The sequence below is a fragment of the Adiantum capillus-veneris genome, chromosome 11, assembly GCF_014529385.1.
Source record: "Adiantum capillus-veneris isolate H3 chromosome 11, ASM1452938v2, whole genome shotgun sequence".
NCBI classification, from domain to species: domain Eukaryota; kingdom Viridiplantae; phylum Streptophyta; class Polypodiopsida; order Polypodiales; family Pteridaceae; genus Adiantum; species Adiantum capillus-veneris.
Window position 1 is genome coordinate 111,074,852 of NC_140941.1, and position 23,674 is coordinate 111,098,525.

General features: G+C 46.5%; 1 protein-coding gene across 5 annotated transcripts in view; it reads right to left on the bottom strand.

Moving 5' to 3' along the window:
• The window catches only part of LOC147447823 (uncharacterized), a 48,231-nt gene that overhangs the window by 12,099 nt on the left and 12,458 nt on the right, over positions 1-23,674 (bottom strand). The window lies entirely within an intron of this gene.

The following is a 23,674-nucleotide window of genomic DNA, read 5'->3' on the forward strand; positions in this document are numbered from 1 at the left end:
AAGTGGTTGAAATTCAAACGGCTCTTTATTTCTTCTTGGCTGACCCAAGTGTACGAATGGGATGTAAGAACCGCTTGGAACCATCTTCGGATGACCAAGGGATATTCTTTGGACGCTTATTGCAAGAGGTTTTGTGACTCTTTTCCACCAACCTCTTTATTTAAGATGGTCACCTTTAAGGAATAGATTGAGCGGTTTTGTTGCGGACTCCCTACAAAGATCCGAGATTACTGCCTTGAATAGAAGTCAGATTCTATTCAAGAATTAATGGGTCATGCGAAATGGGATTTCTCGATACATTCGGGGAATTTGACTTACCCCACTAATGAAATTTGACTTACCCCACTGATGAAATCTTGACTCAAAGGACCAAACAAACCTCCAACAATGAAAGTAGAAAGAAAAAGAGTTCCCAGGAAAAGAAAACGACCCTGACTGACTCTAAGAGAAAGGGCTAACTATCTCAAAGAGGGAAAGTGTTTTGGTGGCGGGGAACAAGGGCACATCTCCGCAAAGTGCCCCAAAAAGGCACAGCAAGGACAGACTAAAGACAAGCCAAAGAGTTCTAGAGCAACAGAGGAACATGGCAGAAAAGGTAAGATGAAAGCAGGACTGGTACCGGATTGCACGGGAATCGACCCAAGCCAGATAGATGAAAGTACAGAACTTTGCTGAGATTGGGGCAAAGTGAAAGGTCAAGAAGCCCTAATCTTTTTCCATGGAGGAGCCAAGGCCAACTTCATTTCACCTGAATTGGCGGCACGGCTCGAGATTACGCCCGACAGGATGGGACCACCAGCAGAGGCAGTTCTAGCGGCACCCAGATGGGATGTAGCCATTACGCTTGTCATTCGTTTGCATTGTCAAGGGTATTTAGGGCACGAGGCCTTTTACATCATGCCTTTGGAAGGGTGTGACGTCCTCCTAGGACTCCCTTGGTACCATAAGAACAATGTTGTGGTCGACGTCGGGCCAAGAAAGCAACTTTGACAAATAAAAAGGGTAGAAAAATTTTTACTAGACGTAAAACTGAAGAGCGGTCCGTCCTTATTGTATCGGCTTCGGCCATTTCAAAATTAATGAAATCCACTCTTTTTTGTTTACTCGATCTATTTGAAAGAGTTGAATGATGAACACAGAACGAACATGTCTGAACTTGGCAAAGAACGCTCCACACACGTGCTGATTGTTTCTCTGAAGGCCTGTCAGACGAGTTACCCCCATCTCGTCCTGAAGATCATACTATTGATCTGATTCTTGGAAGCACACCATGGAACCGGCCACCTTACTGTGTAAGCCGAGCCCAGCATGAAGAAATCATGAACCAAGTGAAAGACCTTGAAAAGGGTCTTCCAACCGAGTACTTCACCCCACTGCTCTCCGCTTTTGTTGATATTAAAGAAAGACGGATCTTGGAGAATGTGCATTGATTATAGAGCTCTCAATAAAATCACTATCAAGAACAGATTTCCGATTCCAAGGATCGATGATATTCTTGACCGACTTCAGGGATCCTCGTGTTTCAGCAAGATTGATTTGAAAAGCGGATATCATCACATTAGAAATGCTCCAAGAGATGTCTACATGAATTTTTGGTGATACCTTTTGGAGTAACCAATGCTCCAGCGACTTTCAACCGAAAGATCGACAGAATTTTTCGAGAGCATCGATCTTTTGTCGGCACTTTCTGTAATGATATTGTAGTTTTCTCCAAGGATGAACCATCTGCTACACGTCTTTCAGGCATTGCATGATCACAGATTAGTTATCAATGCCAAAAAGAGTGAATTTTTCTTGCCGGAGACACTTTCTGAGACACATCATCTCGGCAGCAAGAGTATAGATGGACCCGGCCAAGATTGAGACTATCCGCGATTGGCGGATTTGAAGAATGTTCATGAAGTTAGAAGCTTCTTGAGCTTGTGTTCTTACTACCGGCGGTTCATTCGAAAGTTAGCAGAGGTAGCTTCCCCTTTGCACATATTGACTTAGAAAGGAGTTCCTTTCTCGTGGGATCCGACAAAGGTAACTGCCTTTCAAACACTTCATGAAAAACTGACTATTGGACGAGTGTTGGCTTTGCCAGACTTGCAAAAGCCATTTGAAGTATATTGTGATCATGAAGTTAAAAGCTTCTTGGGCTTGTGTTCTTACTACCGGCGGTTCATTCGAAAGTTTGCAGAGGTAGCTTCCCCTTTGCACATATTGACTCAAAAAGGAGTCTCTTTCTCATGGGGATCGACAGAGCTGACTGCCTTTCAAACACTTCAGAAAAAATTGACTACTGGACCAGTGTTGGCTTTGCTAGACTTGCAAAATCCATTCGAAGTATATTGTGATGCTTGTGGTCGTAGTCTAGGAGCGGTCTTAATGCAAGAAGGCCATGTGATTGCCTATGAAAGATGATTATTTTCAAGGCCAGAATTGACAGCACAGATTTATGAGAAAGAGCGATTGGCAATAATCCATGCTCTTACTCAATGGCGACATTACCTACTCGAAGTCGATTCCATGGTCTTTACTGATCATCAGAGTTTACGCTACTTCTTGTCATAGAAGCACCTTCCGGAAAAGAAGATGCGGTGGGCTAATATCTTGTCACAATTTCACTTCCAGATTGTCCATGTGCAACGACAAAAAAACTTGGTGCCAAATGCATTGTCTCGGAAGCCCTTAGTCTTGGCTATTTCCGCAATTCATCATAGAAGCTTCGAGGATATGATTGATCAATACGCCACCAATCCGGATTTTTCCGATGTATTCACTAAGATACAGAATGGGGAGATAGTAGCAGGATATTCCATACGGGATGGCTACTTGATGAAGAAGACAATGTTGTGTGTCACACAGCTGTTGAGGGAAAAGGTTTTGATTGAGTGCCATTGTTCACCTTTTACGGGTCGCCGCAACATCGTGGAGCGTTATTTCTTTTGGCCAAGACTCAAGAAGGATGTGGACGACTTTGTTCGCAGTTGCTTAGTATGCCACAAGGTCAAGTTTGACAAGCATAAGGCACAGGGAATACTACAACCTTTACCCATTTCCACCCGCCCTTGGGAAAGCATTTCCATGGACTTCATCTTTGATCTCCCGAAGCCACAGAGTGGGCACAATGGCATTTGGACTTCATCGACAGATTTAGCAAGCAAGCTCACTTCATTCCAGTGAAGACTTTTTTACTTTAGCGAGCCGGGTGGCCGGGTAAAATGCCCGACCCACTCTCGCAAGGTGAAGCTTTTGTCACTGATTTCAGTCCCAAGTTGAGACCTTAGACACCGCATTGGGGATGGAGAGCCCGTTCAATCTTTTAGAACTTGTGTCCTTGTTAGTTTATCCAAGGGATCCTTGGCAGACCTACGTGAGAGCGCCCAAAAGTCCCGTAGGGCCCCAAATACTGCGGGACTTGGTTTCCCTCACCCGCCAAAACCTAGAATTACCCCGACAGGTTTTCAAAAGAAATTGCCATACCCAACTTGGGCGTGGACTCATAGGTGGAGTCCCGATCCGGCAACAATTAGAGTCTCCAACACTCCGGATCATTTAGCGAGATTGTTCATTGCACAGATATTTCAATTACATGGCATGACAAAGACAATAGTCTCCGACAGAGATCCCCGATTCACAAGTTTGTTTTGGAGGGCTATTTGGGAGAACATTGGCACACGGTTGCAGTTCTCGTCATCATTCCACCGGCAGACAGATGGGCAATCTGAGATTGCAAATTCAATTGTTCTGGATTTATTGAAGTCTTACATCTCTGATCAAAAGACTCAATGGGAAAAAAATTTGCCTTTAGGGTTGCTGCTGCCCGCATCGACGTTTCTCCGCCTCTTCTCCACAGCAGCAGACACAGATGGAGGCTCAAGCTCAACCACACAGGAACTCCACTGAAGTCCCCTCGCCCGACCCCGTTGAGCCCACCATTCGACTTGCTCTTTCACCGACAGAGCAAGCGAGCCTAGCCGCAGAGGTGGAACGCCTACAGGCAACCTCCATCATCTGCAAGATTCTCGGCACCAGACCCAGCAGAGGAGAGCTGCGTGATCAGCACCAAGCCCGCCTTCTCGTAGAGGTGGGCAAAAGATCTTGGACATTCAGTTCCTCGGACCCGGCTACTATCAGATAGAGTTTGAGACCTCCGAGATGGCGTCCAAGGTCATCGCACTCTGACACAAAAGGATAGAAGGTGTCACGGGGACGTGGCAACTGTTAACTATGTCACGAGGACGTGGCAACTGCTAACTTTAGTTGTTAGTTTCTTTCCAAGGGGTTTTGTTTTATTTTTGAGACCCTCTTCTTGAAGTAGCAAACGGTCGGACATTGCATGGCCAATCTGAACGGTAGTTTCACCCGCAGATGGGTAGTGGTCGGCACTGGAATTCGTATGGTAAGAGGATGTCTAGGCTCAGAGCAAGATCATATAGGTCCCTCCGTCGCACTTAGCAAGTTGGTGGATACTAGAAAGCGAACTCAATAAAGGCCTAAAGTCAAGGTGTGACTACCAACTAAAAGTATCCGATAGTTGGGCCACATTGCATTTTTGGATGCGGTCCCAATGAGGATAGATGGTCAGAAGACAAGTGGGAGCCCAACGAAAGCATCTCCTAAAATTTAGGGAATTGCTATTTTGGGCCGAGAAATGTGTTCGCGTCATTACCTCCGGTATGACTAGGGAAACTTTTTACAACTCTGTCAGGAAGTCAACTGGGCAACCGGTCAGGATATTTTTAAGCGGCGAACCCGAAACGGAAAATTCTTGTAAATGCGCCAAGTGGCACATTTCTATGCACTTGCCTCACAAGGGAAAAATGGGCGCTGATTTTTTAGCTGGGAGGAGGCCTCTTTTGCATTCTGTCACAGGTTAAGAGCTATGGAGTGCTTCCTTTCCCTCTTATGTACAGTGCGGTGCCAAGAGTGATGCCCTGCACGCTACGCACTGCTCTCTCTCTCTCTCTCCCCTACGAGTAGTATGTTATGCCCCACTAGTGGGCTTTTCATTTGACCAATGTACAGTTATGTGGGTTCATGCGCGATTGCCGAGGCAAGAGCCTCTTGCACAGGTACTGGATTAGCTAGCGGCTAATCCCCCGAAGGTACACGTGAATTCGGAGAGGTTTCACATCAGAAATCTCGTCCAATTCAAAGGGCAAGTAGCCCTACAGGTGCGGAGCTCGAGGTCTTGCTACAGATGCGACCGGCACGCGAAACGGAGCCCAAAACAGGGAATTACAGCCTGCTGTGTATTTTTGCAGGTTTAGGGTTTTGGCCCTAAACGGACACTAATAGCCCCAGGAGGTTCGGGGACGCGAGGGGACCGCTGTACAAGTGAACAAGCGCATTTCCGGGGCAGAAAACAGAGAATTCAGCGTGCTGCAGATTCTCGCCAGGTTTTGCAAAGTGTCCGTATGCGTCGGGAAAGTCACCTATTGCGTGGGGATACTGACTATGAAGCGTCCTAGTACAGTTATGCTGTCGAAATCGGGCCTGAACAGGTGTTTCTTAGCCTAGATTGTGCAGGGCAGCTTGTAGGAGATCACAAGTTTTATTCCCTCTGTTAAAGAATAAAGAAATACCGAAAGGGGCGCCAATTTTGGGGCCTACAGGTTGTCGGTGTCTGCTCGGAGCATTCTAGCTTCCGAGCCGTGTGTGTACTTAGGTGTTAATCCTCGTTACAGGTTACCTTTGCAAAGTGCTCTGTGTGTGTGTCTAAAGTAAAGAATTTCGGGTGAAAGCCAACGTCTACCGCCCTACGGGCCGGTTTCATGGTTCCGTTGCCGGGACATCAATGACTTTTTCCTTAAAGAGTGAGCCTGGATTGTTTTGGGTAAAGACACAGAGTGCAGGAACGCGGGGATTACACTATGGGCGACAAGGGGAAGGGAATTATGGAAGAGGGTTCCTCTTCAAAGGACAGGCAGGAGATTCCTATGGTTTTTGAGATTGGCGAGAGCTCACGGCCACGTCAGTCTGTACCTCCTGTCAACGTGAATGTCCCTCCAATAGTACAGGGCTTTATGACTGGGCAACTTGAGGATGATGCGTTCAAGATTCAGTTAGTTTCCGCGGTGAATGTTTTTTCGCAACTGGTGCAGAATCCGAGGTTTATGGAGTTCTTGCAAGCGCCACCAGTGCAACAGCAAAATAGGCAACCTACGCCGCGTACGGAGCTTGTTGATGCTCAAGCCCAGGTACTTCATGTGGCGCAGGAGGAAACGGAACACTCGCATGTTGCGGAGTCAAGGGCTCCAAAGCAGGTTCCTCCCGTGCTTGAACAGGTGGCTAGAACGCCTATTCCACAGGTTATGCGAGTTCAGCCCACCACCTTTCAGAGCCAGCATGCTGTCTTGAATGGACAGGGAGCTGGATACCACGCAATGCACTCAGTTTTTCCACCACCCACGGTACATCCTGGGTATTTCGGGGGTGGATCAGTGTTCCAAAGTATGGCTGGTTATGCGCCTGGAAGTCAGCCGTACATGCCAGAAACAATGTTCGGGGGTATGCAAGGCATCATGCCAAACCCCATGTATGGTAGTATCTGCATGCAGCAAGGTTTCCACTGCAACCAGGGCCAGTTTGGGGTGCCACAGGGTCATTTTGGCATGGCTGGTTTTTCTGGACAGCAACCAGATATTGCACCTCTAACGCAAAATGTGAATGGCCAAGATGTGCCGATCATGCCTACTATAGTGCCCATGTTGCAGACCATTCCATATGACAACTTGGGGGCACTAAAGAAGCCGAAGGCTTACAAAGAAGGTGGTGCAGCTGTAAAGTTCAGTACCTTCAGTGGTTTCGAGGATAAGACAAAGGCCCTTACTTTCCTCCAGCAGTTTGATACAGCTTATGCAGGAGGGAATTTTACAGAGGCCTCGAAGGTTAGGAAAGCTGCCACTTTCTTAGAGGATAATGCGCTTACATGGTGGACGACATTGTTAATGCAAGGACAGGCACCCGCCACTTGGGTTTACTTCAAGCAAATGTTTGCATCTGCTTGGCCTATCAAATGAATTTGAAGCTGACGTCATGACAGATTGACACCAGCTTACTTCAGCTTCGTGCAAGAGCTTGCTGGAGTACAATAGGAGGTTTTGTAAAGCGTTACTCTCAGTGACCTCCTACAGATTTGTGCCATTGACAGAGCAGATAAAGAAGTATTGTTGTGAGCTGCCTAAAGGGCTTCGCGATTACTGTACAAAGAACAGAGTGGCTACCCTTACTCAGCTTATGGAAGTTGCGAACACTGGTCTTGCCTTGTTGAAAGAAGAGGACAGTGGATTTCCGAGGAGTAACAAAGGAGGGCAGCAAAAGAAAAATTCAACGAAGAAGCCCTTTGTGAAAACGGCTCCTGATGCGTCACACAGGTCAGAAAAGGCCACCAAAGACAAGGATTCAGTCGGGACTTCTGGAGCGCAGGCAAAGAAACAGAAAAGGAAACCTTTTGTGCGCAAGTCGCTCGAGGAAAAGAAGGTCCTAATGGCTGAGAACAAATGCTTTATATGCGAGCAGCCTGGTCACTTTTCTATCAATTGTCCACAAAGGAAAAGACCAGCTGACTCAGAGGATAAAGAAGAGCAAAAAGGCAAGAAGCCCAAACCCACGACAGGTTTAGTGCCAGACATGGTGGGTGACAGGCCGAGCACACATGCTAGTGAGTATGCAAGGCATGGAGTAAAGTTAGGGATCAGACGGCACTCATCTTCTTTGATCCAGGTGCCAAAGCCAACTTTATCTCACCAAAGTTAGCTATGAAGCTGGGCATCACAGCTGAAGAGATGGGATACACAGCAGAGGCAGGGTTGGCATGTCCTGGCCACTCAGAGTGTGTTACTCCCATCATTGGAAAACTGCGTCTGCATATTCAGTCATATGTGGACACTGAAGAGTTTTACATCATGCCACTAGAAGGTTGTGACGCCTTGTTGGGGATCCCGTGGATGTTCCGAGTGCATGGAGTCTTGGATGCCTACAACAAAAAGATCATTGTACAGCATAGGGGCAAAACTCACATCTTGGATGTAAAGCTTAAAGGAGAGTCAGTCCCTATTGTATCTGCTTCTGCTATCACTTCTGTAATAAAGAATCATCTTTCTGTGTACTTGATTTTTGCACGTGATGTCTCAGATAGTGATCAGTCAAATTTATCTGTGTTAGATAAAGAAAGGTCAACATTTTGCAAAAGTTTAGTGACTGTTTTTCTAATTCATTACCGTCACAATTGCCGCCAGAGAGACCTGAGGACCATCGGATAGATTTGGTGCCAGGGTGTAGCCCACCAAATAGACCTCCCTACAGGGTTAGTGCGGCGCAGCAGAAAGAGATTATGGGCCAGGTTGAGGAGTTATTAGAGAAGGGGGTGATTCAGCCTAGTTCTTCACCCTTTTGCTCCCCATTGCTCCTAGTGCAGAAGAAGGATGGCTCATGGCGCATGTGTATTGACTACCATGCGTTGAATAAGAATACCATCAAGAATAGGTTCCCTATTCCTAGAATTGATGATATTCTCGATCGTTTAGAGGGTGCTGCAATTTTCAACCGGATAGACCTTAAGAGTGGGTACCATCAGATTCGTATAAGGCCAGAGGATGTGCACAAGACTGCGTTTAGAACGACATTTGGTCTTTATGAGTTTCTAGTGATGCCGTTTGAGCTAACAAATGCTCCTGCCACGTTCAATAGAATGATGGACCGGATTTTCTGCTCGCATCAACAGTTTGTTGGGACGTTCTTCGATGACATGATAGTGTATTCGAAGAATGAAGAGGAGCATAGGCGTCACTTGACCATTGTGTTCGAAGAGCTGCGCAGTCTCACAGGTTACTTGTTAATCCTAAGAAAAGTGAATTCTTCCTTGAAGAGATCCACTTTCTTGGCCACATAGTCTCAAAGGATGGTGTTAGAATGGATCCCGCAAAGGTCGAAGCTATCAAGACATGGCCAGACTTGAAGACTATACACGATGTCAGAAGCTTCTTGGGATTGTGTTCCTACTATAGAAGGTTTATCAAAAAATTTGCAGAGATAGCATCGCCTCTTCACGCTTTGCAAAAGAAAGAGGTCACTTTCAGATGGACCCAAAAAGAGATTTCAGCTTTTAGTCTCTTAAAGGAAAAGTTGACTTCAAATCCAATTAGTGTGACGCATGTGGCAGTAGCATCGGAGCAGTGCTAATGCAAGATGGACGGGTAGTAGCTTATGAAAGCCGAATTTTGCAAGGGCCAGAGAGGACTATGCAAGTCTATGAGAAAGAGATCTTGGCCGTGATTCATGCGCTTTCTAGTTGGAAGCACTACCTCTTAGGTGCTGATTTTGTTGTCCAAACAGATCATCAGACCTTGCGATACTTCTTGACACAGTCAAAGTTATCCGAAAAGCACATGCGATGGGCAAACATTCTTATTATGTTCCACTTCCAGATTATGCATGTGGAAGGCAAGAAGAATGTTGTGGCTGATGCATTATCAAGAAAGCCACAAATTTCAGCTGTGTCAATTCCTTATCATCATGAGTTAGATGACATGAAGGAATAGTATACTGTTGATGAAGATTTTGCAAGGATCTTTGAACAGTTACAAGAGGGGCAACATCACGAGCACTACCTCCTCAGAGATGGTTTTATGATGATGCATGGCAGACTTTGTGTCACTAGGCCACTGCGACATAAGGTCATGGAAGAGAGTCATGTCCCACCATATGCAGGGCATCATGGCATTGATGCAACAGTTAAAGCGGTAGAGACATTTTTCTATTGGCCTATCTTGAGGAGAGATGTGGATGCCTTTGTGCGAGCATGCATAGTTTGCCAAAAGGTCAAGTTTGACACACAAAAGGCACCAGGGTTGTTACAACCACTGCTGATTCCGGATAAGCCATGGGAAAGCATTGCTATGGACTTTATCTTTGATCTTCCAAGAATGCCAATAGGGAATGATGGTATATGGACCATTATCTGCAGGTTCAGCAAGCAGGCCCATTTTGTCCCTGTCAGGAAGAAGATAAAATGTGACCAGATGGCACGCTTGTTCATGTATAATGTGTTTAAGTACCATGGTATGCCACAATCGATTATCAGTGATCGTGATCCTCGCATGACCAGTTTGTTCTAGAGAGGATTGTTTGAGAACATGGGCACTACGCTCAATTTCTCGTCTTCATTTCATCCACAAACTGATGGACAGTCAGAAGAGGCTAATTCTACTGTCTTAGATCTGCTGAAATGCTGTGTGTCAGATAATAAGGGCAAGTGGGAACAGTATTTGTCTATGCTTGAGTATGCTACAATAATACGGTGCATTCGTCTACTGGCAAAGCACCTTTTGAGATTGTTGAAGATGGCAAAAAGGTTCCTCCCATTTTGCATACAAAGGACAAGATCTTTGAGGCAGATCGATATGTTGAGAACATGGATGAGATGTATAAGAAGATTAAAGTTGCCTTGGAGAAGACTCGGGCAAAGCAGAAAAAGTCTGCTGATCGTCACCGTCGTGAATTGTTGTTATCACCTGGTGATTGGGTTCTGTTAAGGTTCGAAAAGGCAAGGTTAAAGAAGGTGAAGGGCAAGGAACGGCTGTTTCCTAAGCTCAGCATGCGTTACTATGGGCCTTTTCAAGTGCTTGACAAGATCAGCGATGTGGCTTACAGGCTGAAATTGCCTAATGCGTGGAAGATTCATAATGCGTTTCACGTGAGTCTTCTAAGACCCTTCGTGGGTGATGTGCCAGAAGATATGCCAGATGAGGATCAGCCAGAAGTTGAGGAACTTGATGAGATCCTGGTTCCTGAGCAAGTTTTGGCACATAAGGATAGAAAAGTTAAAGGACAAGTTGCAAGGCGCTATTTGGTGAAGTTCAAGAACTATCCGCCTATGGATGTAAAGTGGATGGAAGAGCGTGAACTATCAGAGTCACCAAATGTATTGCAGCTTTACCTTGAAGCCTTTGGGTTACAGCCTACTTATGCCCCAACCCAACGTGTGCAAAGGAGGGCTAATGATAGAGCTAGTACATCAAATGTACATATGAATTCAGTGTAATAGATGGAAATGACAAAAGTATGAAGGCCTCATTTAGTCATTTGTATCTATATGTTATGACCTTTCTTGCGGATACATGCGATGATAAAAGAGCGTTAATAGCACAAGATCATCAGTGGCGTGTATTTACGGTATGCAATCGAGGACGTTTGCGATTTCAAGAGAGGGGTATGTCACGGGGACGTGGCAATTGTTAACTATGTCACGAGGACGTGGCAACTGCTAACTTTAGTTGTTGGTTTCTTTCCAAGGGGTTTTGTTTTATTTTTGAGACCCTCTTCTTGAAGTAGCTAACGGTCGGACATTGCATGGCCAATCTGAACGGTAGTTTCACCCGCAGATAGGTAGTGGTCGGCACTCGAATTCGTATGGTAAGAGGATGTCTAGGCTCAGAGCAAGATCATATAGGTCCCTCCGTCGCACTTAGCAAGTTGGTGGATACTAGGAAGCGAACTCAATAAAGGCCTAAAGTCAAGGTGTGACTACCAACTGAAAGTATCCGATAGTTGGGCCACATTGCATTTTTGGATGCGGTCCCAATGAGGATAGATGGTCAGAAGACCAATGGGAGCCAAACGAAAGCATCTCCTAAAATTTAGGGAATTCTTATTTTGGGCCGCGAAATGTGTTCGCGTCATTACCTCCGGTATGAGTAGGGGAACATTTTACAACTCTGCCGCGAAGTCAACTCGGCAACTGGTCAGGATATTTTTAAGCGGCGAACCCGAAACGGGAAAATGCTTGTAAATGCCCCAAGTGGCACATTTCTGTGCACTTGCCTCACAAGGGAAAAATGGGCGCTGATTTTTAAGCTAGGAGGAGGCCTCTTTTGCATTCTGTCACAGGTTAAGAGCTATGGAGTGCTTCCTTTCCCTCTTATGTACAGTGCGGTGCCAGGAGTGATGCCCTGCACGCTACGCACTGGTCTCTCTCCCCTACGAGCAGTATATTATGCCCCACTAGTGGGCTTTTCATTTGACCAATGTACAGTTATGTGGGTTCATGTGCGATTGCCGAGGCAAGAGCCTCTTGCACAGGTACTGGATTATCTAGCGGCTAATCCCCCACAGGTACAGGTGAATTCGGAGAGGTTTCACATCAGAAATCTCGTCCGATTCAAAGGGCAAGTGGCCCTACAGGTGCGGGAGCTCGAGGTCTTGCTACAGATGCGACTGGCACGCGAAACGGAGCCCAAAACAGGGAATTACAACCTGTTGTGTATTTTTGCAGGTTTAGGGTTTCAGCCCCAGGAGGTTCGGGGACGCGAGGGGACCGCAATACAGGTGAACTGGCGCATTTTCAGGGCAGAAAACAGAGAATTCAGTGTGCTGCAGATTCTCGCCAGGTTTTGCAAAGTGTCCGTATGCGTCCGGAAAGTCACCTATTGCGTGGGGATACTGACTATGAAGCGTCCTAGTACAGTTATGCTGCCGAAATCGGGCCAGAACAGGTGTTTCTTAGCTTAGATTGTGCAGGGCAGCTTGTAGGAGATCACAGGTTTTATTCCCTCTGTTAAAGAATAAAGAAATACCGAAAGGGGCACCAATTTTGGGGCCTACAAGTTGTCGGTGTCTGCTCGGAGCATTCTAGCTTCCGAGCCGTGTGTGTACTTAGGTGTTAATCCTTGTTACAGGTGTTGTGTGTGTGTGTCTAAAGTAAAGGATTTCGGGTGAAAGCCAACGTCTACCGCCCTACGGGCCGGTTTCAGAAGGCCAAGGTGGTAAACCGGTAAACTCCAAGCCAAAAAGTGATCTCAATCATAAGAGGGAAGAAGGAGGTGGATGAAACTAGAGGGTGAAGCCATCGGCCTATGAAGGGCTAGAGATGGCGATGGCAGACGTCTGTCAAGAAGCCCTTCCATTATCAGGATCTGAATCCTTCCTGCGGTCCCGCCGTCATTTATAACATTTTGTTGCAAAATGACCTTTCTTTCCACAATAGGTACAAGTAATGTCAGGACGAGAAGGTGTACAACCAGCTCCAGACTGTCTGGGAGCACTACCACCCCTACTCCATGTAGAAACCAATGCAGTACAGCCCGCAGAGGCGTCTGAGGTGGCTCTGTCCTGAATGCGCGAAGCTATCTGCTGCATAGCGGGTAAGAGCTCCTCCCAAGTGATAGGAGAAGGGCCCGTGGAGGTAGTAAGTGACTGGAATAAGGAATCATAAGTGTCGGGAAGCTTGAGCAGCAACCGAGTTGCCATGCCCGCGGAAGAGATCTGTTGTCCACAAGCTGCTAGCTCATCACGGAGCAAAAACATGCGGGATATGAACTCCTCGATAATCGAAAATTACGAGATTGTAAGTCCATCAAAGTTTTTTCCAGAGCGAGGATCCTTCCGGGTGTCTTCCATCGTACATGTTGCAAAGGAAACCCCATACCTCATGTGCAGTGGTGTGAGAGCGTAAAGACAACACGCTATGCGCACAGTTGATGAGTAAGAAAGAGTAAACTCTACGATGGTTCAGATTCCATTGATCCACCATAGCCTATGTAACCACAGTACCTGATCCGCCAGAAGCAGTACCATGAGAAGAAGTAGATGAGGATCTAGCACGTGTAACTACAGAAGAAGTGATAGCTGATGATGTCGATGTACGAGCACCAGATGCAGGAGCAAGGCCGGGACACACGGCATTGGCAGGATCAGTTAGCCAGTCCCAAAGGTCAAACTGCATAAGCATCACCATGATCTTCATCTTCCAGACGACAAAGTTGGAGCCCTCAAGCTTTTCGTCGGGAGGAAAGATGGGCATGGCTGGGAGTGTTGCCATAGGTACAGACAAAAAAATCAGCAGAGAAGTTTCGTGTGTAAAATCAGAAGCAAAGGTGAGGATAGGATTGGAAAACACCGCCGGATAGAACGCCAGAAGACCGCGAAGTAGAGGGTAAGTGATGGGAGAGGCAAGGGAAACCCGAAGGGATGCCGATGAAGCAAAGTCGAGGTGCTGTCCAAACCTGAAATCGCAGCAAAAGGGAGCTCGAAACACCGCCAGAACGCAGGGGTTTGATCAAAAACGCCAGGTGATGAACACCAGATGCTGAGGTTGGTAGGTGAGGGCTGTCAATGCACCAAAACAGGCTGAAAATCTGGAGGTAAGTGATCGGGAATCGCCGGCAATAGTCACAACTGTTCACCTTCCAAGCGGGAAGACCAAGGGGTAAGGAGCGGGGCTCCAACTGTCCAAGATCTACAAGAAGAAAATGCTGAAGTAGAGGGTGAAAACGTTGGTCCAATGCTGCTGCTGTCCTGCTCAAAAAACGCTAGGCAGATGGCTCTCCTACAACAAAAACGCTAGAGCAAGCTGGCTGAAAAACGCTGATGCAAGGGAGGGGCAGTAAGTGGCGATCAAGGTAGATGGAGGGAGGTCGCTAGCAGAGGGTGCAGAAGAAGGTACCATCCACCACAAACGCAAGGGCTGAGAGTAAAAACGCTGGATCCCAAGAAAACGCTGATGGGGAAGAGGTGATTCTTCGCGATGGAAATCTCTGCAGAGTCCTCCCACGGGATGGCGATGGCTGATCCAAGCCTAGAGCTCTGATACCATGTCAGAGTGAGCAGCGGAAGGTGGAGAGAGAGAGAGAGAGAGAGAGAGAGAGAGAGAGAGAGAGAGTGGAAAAGGCTAGCAAGCCCCAATAACTCCAGATGGCATAAACTGTTGTGTACAAGACAAGATGGCAAGATATGAATGGGAGAGTGCATCCCCGCCTCCTATATAGGAGAATAGGGAGTAGGTAGGGCAGATCAGAAGCCCCAACAACCATGCACAAAAAACCCATAAATGAGGAAAAAATGGAAAAGGACCAGAATAGGTCCGGCCGGGCAAAGTGCTTAGCAAAACCCTAAATGTGCCTGAAGATCCTTGTCCAGCAGGTGTACGGGTGGCCAACCCACAACCAAGGGCCGCAAGTGATGTGTGTGAAGCCTGTAGGCAGGGTGCGAAGCATCTGGAGATGAAGAATCTAACAGCCCGCAGATAAAAGAAGCCTCAAAAACCCAGACCCCCTCTTCTCCCTCTTGATAGCCAGAAACAAAAGCGATCCCTCTCTCTCTAACTGAGGTGCCCCTATCTGCTCTATCTTTGCAGGGGAAAAGCGACCAGAGGCCCTATTCTTGTCAGGCTGTCTAATGTCAGGAGCTTTAAAAACGATCTTACTCGCAGGTATCAAAGAAAGCCCAGCGCTAAAGATCAGCCCCTGCTGCTGCACATTTCAGCCCACAAAGATGACGCCATCGGTGATTCCCATGGCTGTGCCAAATGTCGCCAAGACCAAGTAGGCGACTTCCATCGCGAAGAAATGCCTACGGAGATTGTTTCCATCGCGACAAGCTGCTGTTTTTATCTGTTTTCAGCCCATAGACATCATAGACGAGGCTGATTTACAAGAAGGAACCCGAGAACATTGTTAAGAGTAATGGCATCTCAAGTAAATAGCCCAATGTGATCCCAATATTTATTTTGGCTTTAGGTATTTATTTTACTTATTTGTCAAATCTTGGGTAGGGAAATTTGCCTAGGTGACTATATAAGCAACCCATTGAACCCATTGTGAATCATCTAATTCATTGCCCAGGTTGATTGGCTCAGAAGTCTCTCTCTCTCTCTCTCTCTCTCTCTCTCTCTCTCTCTCTCTCTCTCTCTCTCTCTCTCTCTCTCTCTCTCTCTCTCTCTCTCTCTCTCTCTCTGCTCCGTTCAGCCGCTTCCGCATCATCAACTTTGGCCTGGTGTCAGAGCCTTGGCAGAGAGAGCTCGTGTTGTGAAGAGACCCCCCCCCCCCCCCCTCCTGCCAGAGGCGCCCTTCTCTGCACCTTGCGTTTGAAAATGATGGTATCGGAACTCTTGACATTTTTCTCCCCGTCGCACCCTTCATTGCCAGTTGTGCTCGCCTTGCAGGTAACGTTTCGAAACGCCACCCCCTTGCAACCCTGGACGCAGAGTTTGAGAGCAAAGGGCCCTCGAGAGTTATACTTTGCAATGATTAATGACACCGAAAGGGGTGCCACACTCTGGGGCCAATACCTTTGGGTATGAAAGACGTCGGGCCGTCTCTCTCTCTCTCTCTCTCTCTCTCTCTCTCTCTCTCTCTCTCTCTCTCTCTCTCTCTCTCTCTCTCTCTCTCTCTTAAAGTTCAGTGATTTTTAAGTTTTTGTTCGTGTGTTGCTATAGCTTTCTCGCCTGGAGCGTTCAAACCTGTTACAGTGTGGGCACATTCTGGGAGCTTAATAGGAGGGCCATGTTGTCGCTTAAAAGAGTAGAATGTCCTCGCAGCCAGAGCGAGTTGCATAGATCTGTAAGTGTAAGGTGCAGCGGAAGTGAATGTTGAACTTTGCTCAAGATGAGTGCTCCAAATTGTGCTCAAGGGTTCCTTTTACTTACGGAAGGGAGAGCCTTCCATTCCTTTAGTGAGAGAGTGCAAATGATCACAAACAAAGTGAATGACATTGTGAAAGAAGGTGCTGAGACTAAGAGAGAGAGAGAGAGAGAGAGAGAGAGAAAGAGAGAAGAATACGACACCAGACAGTTGTCGAACCCTCCTCCAAGAACCCGCGTGAGAGGTCTATGCTATTGATTGCACAAATCTGGTACACTGGTCTAGATGCAATGGACTTGCCGATGATGTCAACGACAATGACGATGACGACGAGATGGGCTGAAATCTGAAAACGCTAGGGACTACAATTTGCAAATCTGCTTATTGCTGAATTTTGACACTGTGTCGACGAGGACGACAACGCAACGAGGATGCGTTGAAAATGCAGATGCTGAAGTTTTGTGGACAACGGGCTGAAACTGAAAACGCTGGCTGATCTGACCGTGCGGCGAGGATCTGCTACGGGTAGGTGAGATCTGCGAGGCTAGGGGCGGGATCTGCTGAGTCTAAGTGCTGAAAACTGAAAACGCTGATGCAAGGGCTGATTTGACACCGGAGAATTGCAAAACACTGATGCTATCTTCAAAAACGCCAAGTCTGATCTGCTGAAAAAACGCTAGGCTGATTCTGTTGCAAAAACGCTATGCTGATCTGCAATCTACAAACACCATCTGCTGGGATCTGAAAACGCTGGCTGATTTGGAATCCCAAACGCCAGGCTGTCTTGTGGCTGAAAACGTTGAGATCTGAAAACGCTGGCTAATTGGAATCCCAAACGCCAAGCTGTCTTGTGGCTGAAAACGTTGAGTCTTGTGGCTGAAAACGTTGAGTCTTGTGCCGGTCTTGCTGAGAAGGTGCACTGCCAGTTGCTCTGCTGCCTCTTTTGCCAGAAAGTGCTAGCGCTAGGTTTCTTTTATAGAACTTAAGCAAATTTACCCTACCCAGTTTCCCAATAAAGTCACTTATTAAATAATAAGCGAAAAATAGATAAAATAGGAAAAATGGCTTTTGTGCACTGTAAAATGCTCATGATGGGTACTGACTGTCATGCTCATGATCATGTTGTGTACAACCAGAGGATATGAGTGCCTGGACATGCACGGTCTGCGCACAGGCTCACAAAGGTGCCAGATGTCACGTGACACATCCAACCCTATGTGTCCGTGGACAAGCTACAGCACGACAAGGGTTCAGTCAGTCCAGTAAGTCTAGATTTAGAAGTGATCTGGCACTTTTGTGAGTTTGTTCGCAAACCGTGCATGCCCAGTCACTTCGTGTAGATGCATATCCTCTGGTTGCACGCAGCATGATCATAAGCATTCCCATCAGAATCCATCAGAATCCTTCGGGGGAATTTTCCAATGCATTTAGCCTATTTTACCTATTTTTGACATTTTTCACTTATTATGTTTAAGTGACTTTTGTTGGAAAGTAGGTGGGGCAAATTGAGTAAGTTTGTATATAAGCAAACCTAGACTAGCACTAATTGGCAGAAGAGGCAGCAAGAGCACACGCTCAACAGGCACCTTCCCAACAGAACCCCCCAAGAGATCTAGCGTTTTTGGAGCAGATCCAGTACCTAGCGTTTTCAACACCAGGTCAGCCAGTGATTTGCACTTGCAGATTCCGGCGACAGCAGAACATCAGACCAGCCTAGCGTTTTGCATTTGCAAGGCAAACGGCGAAAGATTCCAGATTTTCAGCCCTAGCGTTTTTGCATCTGCATCCAACCCTAGTGTTTTGCAGATTCTCCGCGAAGGAAACTCAAGGAACATCAGAGTTTTCAGTTTTCAGCCTTTAGACATCGCAGAAGCACCCCCGAACCTCGTAGATCTCACCTTCCTGCAGCAATTCCTCGTCGCACGGTCAATTTCCGCAAGGTTTACAGTTTCAGCCTGGAAAACGTAGATTTCAGCATCTGCGTTTTCAGCGCGTCGTCGTACCGTCTTCATCGACATCGTCACCGACATAGAGATAGAATTCAGCAGATAAAGATTTGCAGATTTCAGCCCTGAGCGATTTCAGTTTTCAGCCGTCTCATCGTCGTCCTCATCGTCGTCGACATCGTCGTCGGCAAGTCCAAGCATTGTAAAGATATAAGTAAACCGCTCTCGCCATAGAGAGTGGGATCTTCGGAGGAGGGTTTTACAATGTCTCTGGTGTCGTATTATCTTCTCTCTCTATCTCTCAGTCTCATACACTTGCACGCACAGTGTCCATTCACTTTGTTTGTGATCATTGCACTCTCTCATTAAGAACGGAAGGCTCTCCCTTCCATAAGAACAAAAGGAACCCTGAGCACAGTTCGGAGCACTCATCTTGAGCAAAGTTCAAACATTCATTCCGCAGCACCTTACATTGGTATCAGAGCTTTGGCAGTGTTCTGTATCACTCAAGGAAAGAACCACAAGAATCACAAGATTTTTTTTTTGCTTCTTGCGGTCGCACGAACCCAAGTTCGCTTGGGCGCCTCGATTCCTAGTCGTGTTTTTGAAGAGTGAGAGGAATCCCAAGAAAGAAGGGCTTGTCCAGCCTCCCCTTGTGCCTCTTTTCACTCATTGAGAGCGGACCGTGCACTTAGCGGCCGGCCAATCGACGTGAGGTGGGAAAAAGCAACCTTGGTGTGAGCACAAGGCCGCCAAGGGGTGCGCCCGCGGAAAAGAGCATAACTCGGGTGAAGAGAAGATCCTTCTCAAACACAGATTGCAAGCCAAAGGAAACCTCATGAACCTCAAGACCCACAAGAACCGCAAGAACCTTAAGAACCCAAGACCCGCAAGACCCCAAGTTCCTCGTGAACTTAAGAACCCAAGACCACAAGAACCCAAGACTTCAGTGGATGGTCATCACTCGAAGCGGAATGGATACTTCGCTTGGAGGTGATGAGCATGAGAGAGGCGACGAAGAATTTTCTCCACCAGGAGGTTTTTCCGACCCTCCCCCTTCCTCATCTACGCCACGAGTTGTACCAAATCCTATGGAGACTTTGGTCAAGTCGATGATGGACATGATGACAACGTGGCACGAAGCAAGAATGGCAGCCATGGAGCATGAGCGCAAACAATTACGCTTGGAGGCCAAAGAATTTGATCGCAAGTACGCAGAAAGAAAAACAGAATTGGATCACAAGAACGTGGTTCATTCTTCCTCTCTCATTTCTAATGTGCAGGCGACGATTGAAGAGATTCGGGAAAAGGAGACTCTCTTAGTCTCTTCTTCTCCCAAGCATGACACAGAATTTGCATGATGATTTATATGACAATGATTTGCATGATGATTTGAATGACAATGATATGCATGATGATTTGGATGACAATGATAAGCATAATGATTTGGATGTTAATGATGAGCATGACGGTTTGCATGATCAAGATGTGATTTCTCACAAGCATGATGATTTGCATGAAGATGACGTGATTGTTCACAAGGATGATGAGTTAGTTGAGCTTTTTCTAGCAAAGCTAATCTCGTTGTAGATTCGATCAGTCACGAAGAATTGATCTTGGCTCTTGAGTCAAGGTCCACAAAAACCCACAGGAAGATCCGATCAAACAGGAAGAACCGATCTTGGCTCTCGAGCCTAGGTCCAAAGAACCCTCGCAGAAAGTATTATGTGTTCGCATGATTGATACACACGCATTGTACGAGTGTTTCATTCATGATCGTTTCCTCTATTTTCGTCAACTTCTTTATGTGATCCCTTTTCCTAAGCATGACATATTGTACGTCGAGCACGTTTCGCTCATGAATGAACACGAATGTATGCGGATTGTTCGTGAAAAGCTGAAAAGTATGCATTCAAGGAAGTCACATTCCATGTCTCATCCTTGGCACAACACACTTGTAGAAAGAGCACGTGAAAGTATGAGCACCAAGCATGGGCATTTCGGTTGTGAATTGCCACAGTTGATTACTTTAGATCATAAGAGAAAGATTCGATCTCATGGTTTGCGTGTGTGTGGTGAACGGTTTAGCACTCCGTCTCTTTGTTCATCTACATTGCATGAACAGTCTTTGAGGAAGACAATATTTTTTCCAGTCACTTTACATGGAATAGGTATGTTCATGGTTTTGTGTTGGAAATGGTTTCAGGAATTTTCAACCATGGAGATTCTTGAAGAAAAAAGAAGCATGACTAAAGACGAAGTTGAAGCATCAAAGGAGCCACAGGAGACTTTGTGTCGCTTTCGGCGCGGCCCAAAGAAGCAAGCATTGCAGACCTTTATGAAGTTCAAGTACCGCACGACCCCCACATCAGAGTGGGCCGGAGAAGGGTCCCTTCCAAGATTCCGGATGCTATTGGCGATCTCTCTCGACGCCATACAGTTCGGTACCAGTACCTCACTTTGAAAAGGAGGGGATGTCACGTGACACATCCAACCCTATGTGTCCGTGGACAAGCTACAGCACAACAAGGGTTCAGTCAGTCCAGTAAGTCTAGATTTAGAAGTGATCTGGCACTTCTGTGAGTTTGTTCGCAGACCGTGCATGCCCAATCACTTAGTGTAGATGCATATCCTCTGGTTGCACACAGCATGATCATAAGCATTCCCATCAGAATCCTTCAGGGGAATTTTCCATTGCATTTAGCCTATTTTACCTATTTTTGATATTTTTCACTTATTAACTTTAAGTGCATTTGTTGGAAAGTAGGTAGGGCAAATTGAGTAAGTTTGTATATAAGCAAACCTAGACTAACACTAATTGGCAGAAGAGGCAGTAGGAGCACACACTCAACAAGTACCTTCTAAGCAGAACCCCTAAGAGACCTAGCGTTTTTGGAGCAGATCAAGTACCTAGCGTTTTCAACACCAGGTCAGCCAGCAATTTGCACTTGCAGATTCCGGCGACAGCAAAACATCAGACCATCCTAGCGTTTTGCATTTGCAAGGCAAATGGCGAAAGATTCCAGATTTTCAGCCCTAGCGTTTTTGCATCTGCATCCAACCCTAGCGTTTTGCAGATTCTCCGTGACGGAAACTCAAGGAACATCAGCGTTTTCAGTTTTCAGCCTTTAGACATCACAGAAGAACCCCCGAACCTCGTACATCTCACCTTTCTGCAGTAGTTCCTCGCCGCACGATCAGTTTCCGCAAGGTTTACAGTTTCAACCCGGCAAACACAGATTTCAGCATCTGCGTTTTCAGCGCGTCGTCGTCGTACTGCCATCATCGACATCATCACCGACATAGAGTCAAAATTCAATAGATAAAGATTTGCAGATTTCAGCCCTTAGCGATTTCAGTTTTCAGCCGTCTCATCGTCGTCCTCATCGTCGTCGACATCGTCGGCAAGTCCAAGCATTGTGGAGATTGTGCAATCATAAGTAGACCGCTCTCGCCATAGAGAGTGGTGCCTTCAGAGGAGGGTTTTACGACGTCTCTGGTGTCGTATTATCTTCTCTCTCTATCTCTCAGTCTCATACACTTGCACGCACAGTGTCCGTTCACTTTGTTTGTGATCATTGCACTCTCTCATTAAGAACGGAAGGCTCTCCCTTCCATAAGAACAAAAGGAACCTTGAGCATAGTTCGGAGCGCTCATCTTTGCATCTACATCCAACCCTAGCGTTTTACACATTCTCCATGACGAAAACTCAAGGAACATCAGCGTTTTCAGTTTTCAACCTTTAGACATCGCAGAAGAACCCCCAAACCTCGTAGATCTCACCTTCCTGCAGCAGTTCCTTGCCGCACGGTCAATTTCCACAAGGTTTACAGTTTCAGCCCGGCAAACGCAGATTTCAGCATCTGCATTTTCAGCGCGTCGTCGTCGTACCATCATCATCGACATTGTCACCGACATAGAGTCAAAATTCAATAGATAAAGATTTGCAGATTTCAGCCCTTAGCGATTTCAGTTTTCAACCGTCTCGTCGTCGTCCTCATCGTTGTCGACATCGTCAGCAAGTCCAAGCATTGTAGAGATTGTGCAATCATAAGTAGACTGCTCTCGCCATAGAGAGTGGGGCCCTCGGAGAAGGGTTTTACATCTCTGGTGTCATATTATCTTCTCTCTCTATCTCTCAGTCTCATACACTTGCACGCACAGTGTCCATTCACTTTGTTTGTGATCATTGCACTCTCTCATTAAGAACGGAAGGCTCTCCCTTCCATAAGAACAAAAAGAACCTTTAGCACAGTTCGGAGCACTATCTTTGCATCTACATCCAACCCTAGCGTTTTGTAGATTCTCCGCGACGGAAACTCAAGGAACATCAGCGTTTTCAGTTTTCAGCCTTTAGACATCGCAGCAGAACCCCCGAACCTCGTAGATTTCACCTTCCTGCAGCAACAGTTCCTCGCCGCACGGTCAGTTTCTACAAGGTTTACAGTTTCAGCCCGGAAAACGCAGATTTCAGCATCTACGTTTTCAACGCATCGTCGTCGTACCGTCGTCATCGACATCGTCACCGACATAGAGTCAAAATTCAGCAGATAAAGATTTGCAGATTTCAACCCTTAGAGATTTCAATTTTCAGTCATCTCGTCGTCGACATCGTCGGTAAGTACCAGCGCAATCATAAGTAGACCGCTCTCGCCATAGAGAGTGGTGCCTTCGGAGGAGGATTTTACGTCTCTGGTGTCGTATTATCTTCTCTCTTTATCTCTCAGTCTCATACACTTGCACGCACAGTGTCCATTCACTTTGTTTGTGATCATTGCACTCTCTCATTAAGAACGGAAGGCTCTCCCTTCCATAAGAACAAAAGGAACCTTGAGCACAGTTCGGAGCACTCATCTTGAGCAAAGTTCAAACATTCATTCCGCTGCACCCTACACTAGAACACTTTCTAAGCTGACCTAACCCTAGACCTGAAGTAGCTTGTCCACATGCACATAGGCTTAGATGTGCACGTGACATCCCCTCCTTTTTAAAGCAAGGTATTGGTACTGAGCTACATGGCTTCCTTGTAGTCGGCCAACAACTCTGGGTAATCTTTGAAAAACTCTTTATCGACTCACACTGCCTCGTGGGTTCCTCGATCCTTGAACCTCAAAAAGTACTGTCCGATGCAACAACACTTGCTCTGGCTCCATGACTTCAGCTTCATCGATGATCTATCATCTCGGGCTCTTCTCCTTCGGAGTTGTTCCATGAAACACTTTCAACCAAGAAACATGGAAAATGTTGCGCATTGACCATGAGTTAGGCAATTGCAATTTCATCGAAACCTCATTTATCTTTTTAATGACAGAAAATGGACCATATATTCTGAAAGACAACTTAGGACATTACTTTCCAACTTGCTTAAGTCGTTGCTTCAT